This window comes from Leopardus geoffroyi, chromosome E2, assembly GCF_018350155.1.
Source record: "Leopardus geoffroyi isolate Oge1 chromosome E2, O.geoffroyi_Oge1_pat1.0, whole genome shotgun sequence".
Classification (NCBI taxonomy): domain Eukaryota; kingdom Metazoa; phylum Chordata; class Mammalia; order Carnivora; family Felidae; genus Leopardus; species Leopardus geoffroyi.
The window spans coordinates 4,509,519-4,526,789 of record NC_059335.1 but is presented as its reverse complement, the minus strand read 5'-3'; the positions used below and the strand labels follow the sequence as shown (position 1 = coordinate 4,526,789).

The window sequence follows — 17,271 nt, the reverse complement described above, 5'->3', positions numbered from 1 at the left end:
TATAATCAAGGAATGAACAAAAAGAGAGCTAAGTACAATAACTGAATTTGAAAATTCACTAGAGGCATTAATTATGACTTGATCAAGCAGAATAAAGAACTAAAAAACTTGAAGACAAGTTATTAAAATTATCATGTTAGATAAAAAAAATAATAAAATGTGGGCATGGGACGAACGCCTGAGGGACCCGTTGAACACCATCAAGTCAACCAATATATGCATCAAGGGGACCCAATACGGTACCGAGAAAGAAAAGGGGGCAGAGAGCTTGTATGAGCAATTAATGACTTAAATGTCTCTCCTCCGCAGAAAGAAACAGACCTACAAAATCAAGAAGCACAATGAATTCCAAATAAAATAAACTAAAAGGCGTCCACACAGATACACAATACGATCACACTGCCAAGTATCACAAACAAAAAGAAGATTTTAAAGGAACAAGAGAGAGCAACTCAGAGAATACAGGAGACTTTTTACAGAATGATCGGTGGATTTCTGAGCAACAACCTTGTATAAAGAAAACCATCTATAGTCTATTAATAGTCATGAAGGAAGGAGCGCCTGGGTAGCTCAGTTAAGTGTCTTTTTTTTTTTTTTTGCACAAAATTAATGTTTGTGTCATATTCCTGGATCCTTCACCAATGTTACATGAGGAAAAAAACAAAAGCAACACAAATGAAAAACTGAAATCAGAATCACTAACGTTATCAAGTACAGCAAAGATAATGCTGTAAAAAGAAACAAAGAAAACTGCTAGAAAACTGTATGCATCATACTCTTCCAAACCAGCAAAATAAGCTCCTGCATACAATGGAACATAAACAGAATTTTTTTTCCTTTAAGCTACAGAAATGCAAGTTCTTTTTTAAATATTGTGGATGCGTAAAATGTGTTTATAATGGTAATTCTACTAAGCTATTACAGAGTGGGCCAGGAACACATTCATGGATTCTGGGGATGATGTGTACCGTAATTCTTTGATTGGGATAGTGGACACTCTAGCCAAACAAACAAACAAAAAAAAGCGAACACAGAAGTACAAGACAAAGGCGAATGAGACTTCTCTTATATCTTAGCAACATTTAGATGGAAATCAAATTTAAATGCAGTCCACTCTGCTTTGGAAGAGGCTTTGGTTCAGCTCCCAAATCTCGACTGCTTGACGCAGTCTCCTATGAGAATACTCAGAAGGTGTCTTCTCAAACAGCAAACCTGTTTTTAGTGGTGGAGCCAGGCTCTTAGTAGCTGTGTCTGCATGGGACTGATAACCGATCACTATCTTTGGAGGAAGTCCTCACCTTTCCTTGTATGCCCTCCCTATATGTGTAACAGCCTCTCTTTTCACATTCAGTAGTCCATATTGCTCTCTTGTCACCTTTAGCTCTAACGTTAACAACAGCTCCACATCCATCACCGCTGGAGTCATCGAAAGATTCTCCAATAAGGCACGGCATTGTCTCTAGCCAAAAGCCATCCAGATCACTTCGTCTCTGCTGTTCGATTTAATTAACCATCGTCCTCCTCGTTTGTTTTTCTCATCTTCCCACACAGGCTCAATACCATCCTTAAAAAGTGAGTAGTCACAGCCGGGCATTAAATTACTAGACAACTGGATGTGGTTGTACAGAGCCCGAAAGTCTTCAACGGTATCAAACTTAGAGATCAGCCGAAGGTTTGCTTGCCAAGTTTTGCTTTTATCATTTTTAAAAAACCAGAGTGCCCATCTGTTCTGTAAAGGAAGTTTAATACAGTGTTCTGGGTTAGCGACCTCCTGATTAGATTCTGTTTTCTCTTCTTCTGAAGGGGGGTGGGGATTAGGAGTAGGGGTGGTTTCCGGTTCCACAGTCGCCATCTTGTGTCTGATCTAACACAAGTCACATCAAGTGTCTGACTCCTGATTTCGACTCAGGTCATGATCTCAGGTTTGGAGTTCAAGCCCCACATCGGGCTCTGCACGGACAATGTGGAGCCTGCTTGGGATTCTCTCTCTGCCCCTCGCCCTCTCACTCTGTCTCTCTCCAAAGAAATAAATAACATTTTTTAAAAATAGTGGAGGAGCGGGACCCCTGGGTGGCTCAGTCGGTTCAGCTTCCAACTTCAGCTCAGGTCATGGTCTCAGGGTTCTGAGTTCAAGCCCTACATCGGGGTGTGTGCTGACAGCTCAGAGCCTGGAGCATGCTTCAGATTCAATGTCTCCCTCTCTCTGCCCCTCCCTGCTCATGTTCCATCTCTCTCTCTCTCTCTCTCAAAAATAAATAAACAGGGGCACCTGGGTGGCTCAGTCGGTTAAGCGGCCGACTTCGGCTCAGGTCATGATCTCACGGTCAGTGAGTTCAAGCCCCGTGTCGGGCTCTGTGCTGACAGCTCAGAGCCTGGAGCCTGTTTCAGATTCTGTGTCTCCCTCTCGCTGACCCTCCCCTGTTCATGCTCTGTCTCTCTCTGTCTCAAAAATAAATAAAACGTTAAAAAAAAAAATTAAAAAAAAATAAGTAAATAAACATTAAAAATTTTTAAAAATAAAAAAAATAAATGGTGGAGGAGGCCTGAGTGGCTCAGTCAGTTAAACGTCTGACTTTGGCTCAGGTCATGATCTCATGGCTTGTGAGTTCAAACCCCACAGCAGCTCTCTGCTGACGGTGCAGAGCCTGCTTCAGACCCTCTCCTCTCTCTGCCCCTCTCTCTCCCTTCTCAAAGATAAATATTTGTTTAATGTAGCATATGCACACCATGAATACTTTTCACCTTTGGAAAGGAAATAGATTTTGTCACATGATACAACTTAGATAAACCTTGAAAACATTATTTTAAGTGCAATAAATGACTCACAAAAAGTCAGATACTGTAGGATTCCACTGAGGGGAGACAGATGGTCGTGGTGGTTGCTCAGAATAAAAGCTGAGTACTTATTGAAACACTGGAGAGACTACAGCTGCAGACAAACACCAGGGACAGTAATGTATCATGGGCTCTAAACAAGAAACAACAAAGCCTTTTTTAACTGGGATATTACAAAAACACAGACATTACACATCCCCAGATTAGGTCTGACAGGCCCCAGGATTATTAGCGTAGTTGACTGCTATTTTTGTTCTGCGGTACAAAGCCAAGTACATGAAGCCTGGGACCGGAGGTTTTTTGAATTCCCAAATCTCAGCGAAAGATCACAAGGTATACAAAGAGAGAGAAAAATGTGTTCCAACCAAAAGACCAAAAATAGGGGCGCCTGGGTGACTCAGTCGGTTAAGCGTCTGACTTTGGCTCAGGTCATGATCTCATGGCTTGTGGGTTAGAGCCCCGCGTCAGGATCCATGCTGACAGTGTGGAGCCTGGAGCCTGCTTCAGATTCTGTGCCTCCCTCTCTCTCTGCACCACTCCCTCCTCCCCACCACATTCGTGCTCTGCCTCTCTCTCAAAAATAAACAGACATTAAAAAAAAAAAAAATTAAAAAAAAAAAGACCAAAAATAAAACTCAAAACTGGCCCTAAATAGAGAATATTAATTATCTGACAAAGAATTCAGAATAACAATCATAAAGATGCTCATGGAGAAAAATGAGAAAACAAATAGGTAAACAAATCATATCTGGAAAACTACTCACGACCAAAATGAAAATCCCAACAGACAAAGTATAAAAAACAACTAAAAAGAAATTGGGAGCTGAAGAGTTCAGTGACTGAATTTAAAAATACACTACAGGGGCGCCTGGGTGGCGCAGTCGGTTAAGCGTCCGACTTCAGCCAGGTCACGATCTCGCGGTCCGTGAGTTCGAGCCCCGCGTCGGGCTCTGGGCTGATGGCTCAGAGCCTAGAGCCTGTTTCCGATTCTGTGTCTCCCTCTCTCTCTGCCCCTCCCCCGTTCATGCTCTGTCTCTCTATGTCCCAAAAAAAAATAAAATAAACGTTGAAAAAAAAAAAAAATTTAAAAATACACTACAGGGGCGCCTGGGTGGCTCAGTCGGTTGAGTGTCCAACTTCATCTCAGGCCATGATCTCACAGTTCGTGAGTTCAAGCCCCGTGTTGGGCTCTGTGCTGACAGCTTGGAAGCCTGGAGCCTGCTTCGGATTCTGGGTCTCCCTCCCTCTCTCTGTTTGTCTGTCTCTCTCTCTCTCTCTCTCTCTCTCTCTCTCTGCCCTGCTCATGCTCTCTCTCTCTCTCTCTCTCCTCAAAAATAAATAAACATTAAAAAAAGAAAAAGAAAAATATGCTACAGGTTCACAAGCAATATTCACCAAGGAAAAGAAAGAATCAGACATCTTAAAGGCCCCTTGTTTTAAATTCTCCATTGACAGAAGAAAATACGGAAAAGGACAGAGCCTAAGGGACTTGCGGGACACTAAGATAGGGAGCAATTTATTATATATTAAGGGGTTCTCCATGAAAAGAGAGAAATGGAGAATAAAACTTACATGAAGAGTTAATGCCTTCCACTTCCCACATTTATGGGGAGAAAGAGACAAATTCAAGTAACTCAGCAAATTCAAAGTAGGATAAATGTCAAGACAGGAACACAGTGGCACATCATAATTAATTAACCTATCAAAAAGCACAGGTGAATAGAGAATTTTTAAACAGCATGACAAATGTAATTCATCATGTACAAGAGAGCTCCTATCAGATCAGTAGCAGGGCTCTCAGCAGACCTAATAGGAAGAGGTGCGTGGGAAAATATATTCAAGTGCAGAAAGATAAGAAATGTCAACCAAGAATGCCCTACCTGGCAAAACTGTTCTTCTACTATGGAGAAAAGAAGGCTTTCTCGGGTACAAACCCTGGAAGTTTACCACTAGATCTGCCCTACAAGAAATGTTAAAGAGTTCTTCTACTTGAAGTAAAAGGATTCTAAACACTACAACCACATGGAAATACGGAGTTCTCCGGTAAATGTAAATATTGCCACAAATACACAAACCTGAATACTGTAATGAGGTAGCACTAATCAATGTTATTTCTGCTACTAAAATTGTTCTCAACCAAAGCATAAAAATCATAAATCTAGGTTACAGAGTACACAACATAAAAGGTAGAGTGGGGGATGTTGCTGACACACAGTACGTGCAGGGGTGGTCCTAAGTAGGAGATTTTGAAGGCAATTGACAATATCAATTTTAAATGGTTTGTGACGCTCTTGGGGCACCTGGGCCCCAACCAACTGAGCCAAGTTGGTTAAGCGTCAGACTCTTGATTTTGGCTCAGGTCATGATCTCACAGGTCAGGAGTTTGAGCCCCACGATGGGCTCTGCTTGGGATTCTCTCTCTCCGTTTCTCTCTCTGCCCCTCCCCTGCTTGGGCTTATGCTGTCTCTCAAAATAAATACACTTTAAAAAAAGAAGAAGAGGGGCGCCTGGGTGGCGCAGTCGGTTAAGCGTCCGACTTCAGCCAGGTCACGATCTCGCGGTCCAGTGAGTTCGAGCCCCGCGTCAGGCTCTGGGCTGATGGCTCAGAGCCTGGAGCCTGTTTCCGATTCTGTGTCTCCCTCTCTCTCTGCCCCTCCCCCGTTCATGCTCTGTCTCTCTCTGTCCCAAAAATAAATAAACGTTGAAACATAAAATAAAATAAAATAAAATAAAATAAAATAAAATAAAATAAAATAAAATAAAAAAATAAAAAATAAAAAAAGAAGTTGTTTAACAAACTCCTGAATAACCAATGGGTCAAAAAAAAAAATCAAAAAGACAATCAGAAAATATCTGGAGACAAATGAAATAAAACATAACACACTAAAATGTACAGAATTCAGAAAAAGTCTAAGGACATAATCTATGGAACAAAAAGATGACCTGTGCAATGGAAGGAAATTTTTCAAGGAGTCTAGCAGATAAGGAGTTAACTTGCAGAATGTAGACAGAAGGCTTGCAACATGAAAAATACGGTATAATTAAAACACGGACAATGGATTCAGTAGACATAAACCAAGATCACAAATAGACAAGCATTTGAAAGACACTCTAAATCACTAAGTATTAGAGAAACATAAATCAAACCACAGTAAAAACCACTTCACGCTTATTAAGATGCCACCATCAAACAACAAAATCAACAAATGTTGGCTGGGACAAGAACCAGAACCATTCTACACTGCCGGAAGAGCTACAAATGGTGCAACCACTATGGAAAACAAACAACATTAACACATAACACAGCCACCCCACTTCTAAAGATACAAGGAGAATAAATCAAAAGATCTATAGGTATCTCCAAAACCGAATTTATTACAGCACTATTTATAAAAGCCAAGTAACAGGGGAAGCAAGAGAAATGTCTTTGTATGGCTAAATAAAGGGAATGTAGCATATATATGAACTGGAATATGATTCAGCCTTGACAAAGAATAAGATGTTATCACAGCATACAACATAGGTAAAACCTGAGGGGATTAGGTTAATTAAAATAAATTGACTCAAAAAAAAAAAAAAATCCCAGGTATTACAGGATTCCATTTACGAGAGTAATCTAATGTAGTCAACCTCGTCAGGGAGGGCAGGCTGTGGGGGAAAAAACAGTGACAGCCAGGGGCTCAGGCCTGGTTATGTTAATAGGTATTGAGTTTGGGGTTTGAAAATGAAGTCATTCCAGAAATCAGTTTTACAACAATGTGAATACACTCGACTCTACTGTTAAAAATGGTTAACGTGGTGGGGCACCTGAGGGGCTCAGTCGGTTGAGCGTCAGACTCTTGTTTTCGGCTCAGGTCATGATATCATGGTTTGTGAGTTTGAGCCCTGCGTACACAGGGGCCGACAGCACAGAGCCTGCTTTGGATTCTTTTTCTTTCTCTCTGCCACGCGCACACACACTCTCTGTCTTTTTCTCTCAAAAATAAACAAACTTAAAAAAAAATAAATAAAACAAATTTTTTTAATGCTTAACATGGCAGATTTTATGCTCTCTGTCTAGGACCACAATTAAGGATAAAATGTAATACCTAAACTTGATACAGAGATATAATATTTTCTAAAATAACCCTCAACTCATAAAAGTGTTTCTTTCACAAAGAGAATATAAATTCATCAAAAAAGAGATGATAAAATTCATCCTATGATTAGAATAACTCATCTAGCCATGATAAAACATAGACTGACCACTAACCAAGAAAACAGACAAGAGGAGTCACAAAGTATTATGGGTAATTATGCAAATACATAACATAATTTTATTGGCAAAGGAAATATGGCTGATTCATAGTTGAGTTAAACCCTACAATATCTTAAAATGTAATGAGTTGAAATTGTCATCTAAAACATAAGATATAGGTAAAAAGCAAAACGCAACTAAATAATATTGTGGAAAATACTATGAAAAAGGAAGCACATTATTATGGAACTGGATAACCAGAACAACAGAAAATTTAACCCAAGAAGTTATACATAAAAAGGGATGTTTTATTAAAAAAGATCTTTCTTGGGGCACCTGGGTGGCTCAGTTGGTTAAGCGGCGGACTTCGGCTCAGGTCATGATCTCACAGTCCGTGAGTTCGAGCCCCGCGTCGGGCTCTGTGCTGACAGCTCAGAGCCTGGAGCCTGTTTCGGATTCTGTGTCTCCCTCTCTCTGACCCTCCCCTGTTCATGCTCTGTCTCTCCCTGTCTCAAAAATAAATAAAACGTTAAAAAAATAAAAAAGAAAAAGAAAATTAAAAAAAAATATATCTTTCTACAGGACTATAATTTTACACTGTGACTGTGCACCCATGAAAACCAACTATCTTGAACCACTAGCATGTATTACACGGCTGTAATAGTGTGAACAAAATTAATTAAATCAATCATAAAATGCTCTCATGGAACATGTTATGAATAAGCACTTAAAAGATACCAGAGAAACGTATTGTTATTTTTTACATAATTTTTTAAGTTCATTTATTTATTGTGAGAGAGAGACAGAGAGAGCAAGCAGGGGAGGGGCAGAGAGACAGAGAGAGAGGGACGAGAGAATCCCAACCAGGCTCTACACTGTCAGCATTGAGCCTGATGCGGGGCTCAAACTCGCGAACTGTGAGATCGTGACCTGAGCCAAAATCAAGATTTGGATGCTTAACCGACTGAGCCACCCAGGCACGCTGAGACTCTATTTTAATAAGCAGACCAAAACACACCCAGGATCTACTTCTTGGGGTTTTGTTTTTTGTTTTTCCTTCTTTTCTTTCCTGAACAAAATGAGGAGATGGATGTAATTCACTTCATTTAATCAATACAAATAGAAGATGTACGAACTAGAATTTAAAACAACTTATAAGGATACTAGCTGGAGATACTGAAGAATCTCTTTCTACAGAGATAAAAGAACTAAAATCTAGTCAGGCTGAAATAAAGACGCTATAACCAATATGCAAACCCAAATGAAGGCCATAAAAACGAGGATGGATGAGGCAGAGAAGCAGAAGATAAAATTATGGAAAATAACAAAGCAGAAAAGAAGAGGGAAAGAAAGGTCATGGATTACAAAGATAGCCTTAGGGAATTTAGCAACTTGTTAAAATGTAATAACATTTGGGGCGCCTGGGTGGCTCCATAGGTTAAGATCCAACTCTTTTTTTAATTTTTTTTTTTTTAACGTTTATTTATTTTTGAGACAGAGAGAGACAGAGCATGAACGGGGGAGGGGCAGAGAGAGAGGGAGACACAGAATCGGAAACAGGCTCCAGGCTCTGAGCCATCAGCCCAGAGCCCGATGCGGGGCTCGAACTCACGGACCGCGAGATCGTGACCTGGCTGAAGTCGGACGCTTAACCGACTGCGCCACCCAGGCGCCCCAAGATCCAACTCTTAATTTCAGCTCAGGTCATGATCTCACAGTTCGTGAGTTCAAGCTCCTCATTAGGCTCTGTGCTGACAGCGCAGAGCCTCCTTGGGATTCTCTGTCTCCCTTGCTCTGCCCCTCCCCCAATCATGCTCTCCCTCTCTCAAAAATAAATAAACGTTAAAAAAAAAAGAAAAAAAAAAAAAAGAATGTCGCATCCTGACAGGTGCAGGAACCTCAGGATACTTGGGAGACATCAAGAAAAGAGGAATTCGCCTAAATCACAGGTATTGCAAGCAAATGTAATGGCAAATATTTGGCCTGTCTTCTGGTCTCGAGATACTATGAAATTTCACTCTGAAATTTCTTATAGAAAGTTTCAGCAGGGGCACTTGGCTGGCTCAGTTGGTGGAGCATTTGACTCTTGATCTCAGGGTTGTAAATTCAAGCCCCACAGTGGGTGTAGAGATTACTTAAAAATAAAATCTTGGGGGGGGGGGAGGGGGGAAGTTCCAGCAAAGCAGACATAAAACAAAACAAAACAAACAAAACAACAAAAAACAAAACTATATGGCCAAGCACTATTCTTGCTGTGTTTATGTAAATTAGGCCAAATTTGTTAAACTTGGAATATTTAATAAATGCATTATTAGTCTGCATTTGAAGATCTTTGATGGAAATAAGGGTGATTTTGGAGGAAAAAAATTGTTTTAGTAACACATATTTGGGGGTGTCAGATTCTAGTTCTGATTAACTGTCTCTTAATGTTTTTGTTTGGCTATAAATTGGGCTGGATCCTGAATTCTACTTGCTTCCTCAAAAACCTGGCTATGACTGTCCAAACTAAGGTTTCTAACTTTCTCTCATTCTCTTGGCTTGCAATCACTGAGAACTAAAATTGCCCTTTTTCCTGAAGCCCTGCAAACTGAAGCTAGACAACTGAGGTAGACCTCAGGGAAATTCCCACAACAGCCCAGGTTCACATAATCTTCTTGCCTACTGTTGTGTGGGCCACTCAGAAGAACCACCAGAGACATCTGAAGAACAAGCCAGAAAAATCAATCAGATTTCCACCGTCCGCTCCTACCCCATTGGAGGATGCTTCAAGCCTACCCCATTGGAGGATGCTTCAAGCCTGACATGTAAAAATCCTCTCACTGACAGCACTCAGGACTCAGACACTGGGTTTATAATTTGCTCCAAGCATTGGGGCACCTGGGTGGCTCAGTTGGTTAAGCATCTGACTTCAGCTCAGGTCATGATCTTGCGGTCCATGAGTTCGAGCCCCGCGTCGGGCTCTGTGCAGACAGCTCAGAGCCTAGAGCCTATTTCAGATTCTGTGTCTCCCTCTCTCTCTGCCCCTCCCCTGCTCATGCTCTGTCTCTCTCTCTGTCTCAGAAATAAACGTTAAAAAAAATTTTTTTTAAATAACAATAATAATAATTTGCTCCAAGCATTAAGCTGTGTTTTTCTTTGGTTCCCACAGAAATGCCTCTTAATAAGTAATTACCTGATTGCTTGCACAATATAGGCTTAACTTTAAGACTCTGTTGCAGGACCACCCCATGAAATGAGACAACTGTTCAAATGAACTAACCTATTCTGAAGATGAAGACTGGTTCATGAGGTATGAAGTAAACTTCTACCTAAGGTCCAGAGCAGAGCTTAAACTCCAGCTAGAAGGAAACCATGTTGATCTCTGATGTTTTTCTAAGGCAAATTGTGTCAAAAGGGGAGACTGTGCAATTGCCACTAACTCCCTCCCAACCTATGATGCACGTTCCGCTAAAAGACAAGTTCTAGGTATTATAGACCGGTACTATTCATGACAGTCCTACACGAAAATCCATCCACATGCCCATTTAGAGTAAAATGATGCAGGGCGCCTGGGTGGTTCAGTCAGTTAAGCATCTGACTTCAGCTCAGGTCATGATCTCACAGTTCATGGGTTTGAGCCCCGTGTCGGGCTCTGTGCTGACAGCTCAGAGCCTAGAGCCTGCTTCAGATTCTGTGTCTCCCCTCTCTCTCTGCCTCTCACTCACTTGCTGTCTCTCAAAAATAAATAAACATCAAAAAAATTTTTTTAGGGGCGCCTGGGTGGCGCAGTCGGTTAAGCGTCCGACTTCAGCCAGGTCACGATCTCGCGGTCCGTGAGTTCGAGCCCCGCGTCGGGCTCTGGGCTGATGGCTCAGAGCCTGGAGCCTGTTTCCGATTCTGTGTCTCCCTCTCTCTCTGCCCCTCCCCCGTTCATGCTCTGTCTCTCTCTGTCCCAAAAATAAATAAACGTTGAAAAAAAAAATTTAAAAAAAAAAAAAATTTTTTTTTAATTAAAAAAAGAGTAAAATGATGCAGTTAATTGTTTGATATTCACACAATGGAATTGGACCCATCCATTCTAATGAATGATACACAATAACGTGCAGGACAGATGAATTCACAAACAACATATGGAAAGAAAAAAACCAAACAGAAAAGAGTGCCTGTGGCCTGATTACATTTATATAAAGTACAAAAATGAGGACAGCAATCTATCACCTTACATGTAAAAAGAGAGCCTAGCTTTGGGGGAAATTATACTGAGGAGCTGAAGAAAAATTTTACAGGACAAACAATATTCTCTTTCTTGATCTCAGTGGTTTTTAAGAGATTTACTCAGGTTGCAAAATTCCATTGAGCTGTTTATGTACGATTTGCATTTTACTTTTTTTAAAAACACTCATTCCAGGGGCATCTGAGTGGTTCAGTCAGTTAAGCATCTGACTTCGGCTCAGGTCATGATCTCACAGTTCATGAGTTCAAGCCCCGCATTGAGCTCTGTGCTTACAGCTAAGAGCCGGAGGCTGCTTTGGGTTCTGTGTCTCCCTCTCTCTCTGCTCCTCCCCCGCTCTCTCTCTCTCTCTCTCTCAAAAACTAAATAAAAACATTAAAAAAAAAAAATCTATACCGCCTATATCGTAACCATCACAATGTCCCAGTACTTACAAAAAGGAAGAAAAGGTACAATACTAAACTTGGGGAAAATAATCTCAAGTAATTTGAGGTTTAAGGCCCTTGGGAAAAGGGATTACTGGTGAAGCCACCCCACTGCATTAACAAGTACAGGTGACCCTTGAACCATGAGGGGGTTGAGGTCCCCAGCCCCTATGCACCTGACCATGTATAACTTTGACTCCCCAGCACTTAACTTCTAATGGCCTACTTTTGACCAGAAACCTTACTGAAAACATACACAATCAAAGATAGCATGTATGTTATATACGGTATTCTTACTATAAAGGAAGCTCAGGAAAAGAAAATGAAAAGAAAACCAGAAGGAAGAGAAAATACATTTACAGTACTGTATTGTAAAAAAAAAAATCTGACTGTAAGGGTACCCACAGTTTAAACCCACGTCGTTCAAGGCTCAAGTGTACTTTGTGTTACTGTCTGGTTACCTGCAGCCTTGATGAAGGTGGGGCGGGCTAAGGTCAATGTAGGGATAACCCATCATTTATTACACATCAGTGTTAACACATCAAAAACCATTCAGTGTTATACTCATTAAAACATATTAAGTTCAGGGGCATCTGGGTGGCTCAGTCGGTTAAGCATCCGACTTCAGCTCAGGTCACGATCCCACAGTTCATGAGTTCGAGCTCCACATCGGGCTCTGTGCTGACAGCTCAGAGCCCGGAGCCTGCTTCAGATCCTGTGTCTTCCTTTGTCTCTGCCCCTCCCCCACTCACACTCTGTCTGTCTCTCTCTCTCTCTCTCTCTCTCTCAAAAATAAATAAACACCGGGCGCCTGGGGGGCTCAGACGGTTAAGCATCCGGGGTTGGCTCAGGTCATGATCTCACAGTTCACAAGTTCGAGCTCCACATTGAGCTCTCCTCTGACGGCATGGAGCCCGCTTCAGATCCTCTGTTCCCCTCTCTCTCTCTTCCCCTCCCCTGCTTGTGCTCTCACTTTCTCTCTCAAAAATAAATAAACACTTAAAAAAACACACTAAAGAATCAACACAGACTTGACCAAGCAGAAGCAGACATCTTCGAAACATCTTGTTTTAAATGATCTTTGAAGAAAAAAAGTATTTTTTTAATAAATTATCTATGAAGAGGAGCAAAGAAAAACGTGGAAGAAGGGTCTAAGGGACTCAGGGGACACCCACAAGTGGACTGATATGCACATTGAAGGGACCCCAGAAGGAGAGGGCAGGGAAAGGGAGCAGAGAGCTCTACTGAAGAACGCCTTGTACTTCCCACCTTCCTGGGAAGAAAGAGACGAATTCAAGGAGCTCAGTGAATTCTAAGTAGGATAATGTCAGGACAGGAGCACAGTGACACATTATTATTAACCTAGCAAAAACCACAGGTGAAGAGAATTTTGAAACAGCTTGACAAAAACAGCTCATCTCGTACAAGAGAGCTCCTATCAGATTAGTAGCAGCTTTCTCAGCAGACCTTATAAAAAGAAGTGCATGGGATAACGTATTCAAGGGCAGAAAGATCAAAAAATACCAACCAAGAATACTGTATCTGGCAAAACTGTTTTTCAAAAATGAAGCAATGGGGTGCCTGGGCGGCTCAGTCGGTTGGGCGTCCGACTTCAGCTAAGGTCATGATCTCATGGTTCATGAGTTCAAGACCGGCATCCGGCTCTGTGTTGACAGCTCAGAGCCTGGAACCAATGGAGGCTTTCCCAAGTAAACACCTCTGCCCTACAAGACACATTAAAGGGAGTCCTTCTAGCTGAAATAAAAGCATTCTATACAGGAACTAAAATCACATGAAAATATAAAGGTCTCTGCTAAATACAAATATCTGCGCAATGATGGAAACCTGTAGTGTTGTAATAAGGTCGCGCAAGTTGTTTTCATTTCCGCTACAGAATTTCTTTTTTTTTTTTTTTTTTAAGGAAATTCAGGCCCAGCACAACACCCAAGGCGGGGCTTGAACTCAGGACCCTGAGATCAAGACCTTAACTGAGCTCAAGAGTCGACACTTAGTGGACAGAAGTAGAGTGTATTGCGCTAAGCAAATTAAGTCAGTCAGGGAAAGATAAATATCATATGATTTCACTCATGTGGAATTTATAAAACAAAACGGATGAACATAAGGGAAGGAAAAATAAGATAAAAACGGAGAGGGAGACTCTTAAATTTAGAGAACTGAGGGTTGCTGGAGGGGAGGTGGGTGGGGGGACAGGTTAAACCGGTGTTGGGCGTTAAGGAGGACATGTTGGGATGAGCACTGGGTGTCCTATGTAAGTGAAGAATCACTGGGTTCTAGTCCTGAAACCGTATTGGAGGAAACTAATTCCATTACTATGACAACCCACTTAGACATAAAACATTCACTGACCACCAACCATGGAAAGAAAGAAACAACATGAGTCACAGGCAAAGTATAAATGGGTGATACTTATACAAACACATAATTTTACTTATTTATTTTATTTTATTTATTTATAATTTTATTTATTTATTTTTTTATTTTATTTATTTTTTATTTTATTTATTTATTTATTTTATAATTTTATTTTATTTATTTATATAAGGACATACAGCTGATGAATAGCTGAGTCGAACCCACACTGTCTTAAAATATACTGACATGAGGGGCTCCTGGGTGGGTCAGTCAGTGAAGCGTCTGGCTCTTGATTTTGGCTCAGGTCACGATCTCACGGTTTGGGAGTTTGAGCCCCGCGTCAAGCTCTGTGCTAACAGTGTAGACCGCGCTTGGGCTTGTCTCTCTCCCTCTCTCTCTGCCCCTCCCCCACTTGTGCGTGCACACCCTCTCAAAATTAACTTAAAAAAACTATAAATAAATAAATTTGGGGGATTAAATTCAGACACACTCTCAGGAAAGAAGGAAAACCTGAGGATTAATTTTTCTTGAAATAAATTACATGTGTGAACAAAACATTTTTTTTAATACGAGACTTTTACTAATTATGCAACTCATTTCTTTTTTTTAAGTTTATTTATTTATTTTTGAGAGAGAGAGAGGCAGAAAGGGAGAGACAGAACCCCAAGCAGGCTCCACACTGTCAGCACAGAGCCCAACACAGGGCTCGATCCCAGAAACCTTAAGATCACAACTTGAGGGGCGCCTGGGTGGCGCAGTCGGTTAAGCGTCCGACTTCAGCCAGGTCAGATCTCGCGGTCCGTGGGTTCGAGCCCCGCGTCGGGCTCTGGGCTGATGGCTCGGAGCCTGGAGCCTGTTTCCGATTCTGTGTCTCCCTCTCTCTCGGCCCCTCCCCCATTCATGCTCTGTCTCTCTGTCCGAAAAATAAATTAAAAAAAAAAAAAAAAAAAAAAGATCACAACTTGAGCCAAGATCAAGGGTCAGACACTTCACGGACTGACACCCAGGCACACCTTATGTGCTCTAAGTTCTAAGTGTTCCAGCTCCTGTATGGCATTACCCTATGTAGGAACTCTAGGATACAAATAGAAACATTGAATTATTTAACAACTGAGAAATTGGAACACACTGAGTTGCAATTTCTACTGTCAGTCCAGAAAGAATAAGGAAACTGTGAAGGGAAATAAAGCATTAGATTTTCTCATTTTAGGGAGGTGCTTTGTTATCTGGAGAAATTCCTCAGTCTCAGTTTTGTACAGTTATGTTTAAAGCCTCCCTAAGACTGGAAATCAAAAAGCAGAAAACAGGTGAAATCTGTCTCCACTGTTTCTGGGATTGCTGCACCAAATCCCCATATGCCCCCGCATCCTCATACACTTCTGACGGGAGGCAAAACAGAACTTAGGAATGACTTAACATAGAGACCCTCAGAAATACGCACAGATTTCCGCAGGCCTCCAAAAGCGATGGAAAAGCACTTAGATCATGGAGGCCCTCACCATCCACGAGGAGGCTTTTGTCCATGCTGTGGATGTGATGGACCATCACTAGAGCTAAAGGAGAATCCTCAGAGGATGTAACAGCCTGATGAGTGTTGGACAGGAAGCGTCCCTCTGTGACAGCAAGAGAAATACACCTACCCTTCTCAAACTTATTTCTATTCAAGGAGAGCTGCCTAAACCACAATGTAAGGTCTACCTTGCTCCTTGACATTTGAACCCTTCCTCTGGCATCTGCTTCATTCATGCCCACCTACCTGAGTGTGTGGCTACCTTGTCCTCTCTCTTCACATCCCTGAGCTCCTTCTCTTGCTCCAAAAAGATGACCAGGTCTGGCTTTGACACAAGATCTGTTTATTAGAAAAAGGAATATGAGTATTGCTGGAGATTCTAACTTTCCATCCACGACTGTGCTCAGTAGAGAAGAGAGGACACTGTAGAATTCTAGAAAATCTAAAAATAGAACTACACTACCATCCAGCAATTGCACTAGGTACTTATCAAAAGGATACAAAAATACAGATACAAAAGGGCACACAAACCCCGATGTTTATAGCAGCACTATCAGCCGTAGCCAAAGTATGGAAAAAGCCCAAATGTCCATCAAGTGATGAATGGATAAAGATGTGACGTGTGTGCGTGCGTGTGCATGCGTGTACACACACACACACACACACACACACAGAGGAATATTACTTAGCTATCAAAAAGAACGACATCTTGCCATTTGTAACGACATGAATAGAGCTACAATGTATTACGCTAAGAAAAATAAATCAGACAAAGCCAAATATCATGATCACTCGTGGAATTTAAGAAAGAAAACAGATGAACATATGAGAAGGGGAGGGGAGAGAAGAGAGGACAATAAGCCACAAGAGACTCTTAATAATAGAGAACAAACTGAGGGTTGACAGAGGGAGGTGGGTGGGGGGTGGGCTAGATGGGCGATGGGTACTGAGGAGGGCACTTTGGTGGGATGAGTACTGGGTGTTGTATGGAAGTGATGAATCACTGAATCCTACTCCTGGGAGCAATATTGCACTGTATGTTAACTAAAATTTAAATTTTAGGCGCGCCTGGATGACTCAGTCACTTAACCATCCGACCCTTGATTTCAGCTCGGGTCATAAATCTCACAGTTGGTGAGTTCAAGCCCTGCATCAGGCTCTGCACTGACAATGCTAAGCCTGCTTGAGATTCTCTCTCTCCCCCTCTCTCTCTGCCCGCTCCCCCAAGAATAAATAATTTTTTTTTAAATAATAATAAAACAGGGGCGCCTGGGTGGCTCAGTCAGTTGAGCGTCCGACTTCAGCTCAGGTCATGATCTCACGGTTCATCAGTTTGAGTCCCGCGTCAGGCTCTGTGCTGACAGATCAGAGCCTGGAGTCTGCTTCAGATTCTGTGTCTCCCTCTCTCTCTGCCCCTCCCCCACTCATGCTCTGTCTCTCTTTCAGAAATAAATAAAAATTTAAAAAATAGTAATAATAAAGTAAAATTTGAATTTTAAAAAAAGGGAAAAATAAATATTCACCCTAAGCCTAAATAAAAGGAACTCATTCACTCTTGCTCCGGAGTCTTGGCTTTAGAAGTTATTCCCTGTGACCTCCTTATTTGCTACAAATAAACTTTCCCTTGTGTTGGCAACTCTGCTTGGTGTCGTTTCTGTCTGTGATCTGTCTGTGACTCACC

General features: G+C 41.6%; 1 protein-coding gene and 1 pseudogene across 2 annotated transcripts in view; both read right to left on the bottom strand.

The window, feature by feature from the left end:
- Positions 1 to 17,271, bottom strand: part of LOC123578634 (zinc finger protein 708-like) — a 79,100-nt gene that overhangs the window by 51,496 nt on the left and 10,333 nt on the right. The window contains exon 2 of one of the 2 annotated variants that reach the window (XM_045441636.1): positions 15,837 to 15,929. The exons of the other annotated variant lie outside the window; for it this stretch is intronic. The gene's annotated coding sequence lies outside the window, so the exon portion shown is untranslated. The remainder of the gene's footprint in view (positions 1 to 15,836; positions 15,930 to 17,271) is intronic. 2 annotated transcript variants of the gene reach the window in all.
- LOC123578642 lies at positions 971 to 1,966 on the bottom strand (annotated as a pseudogene).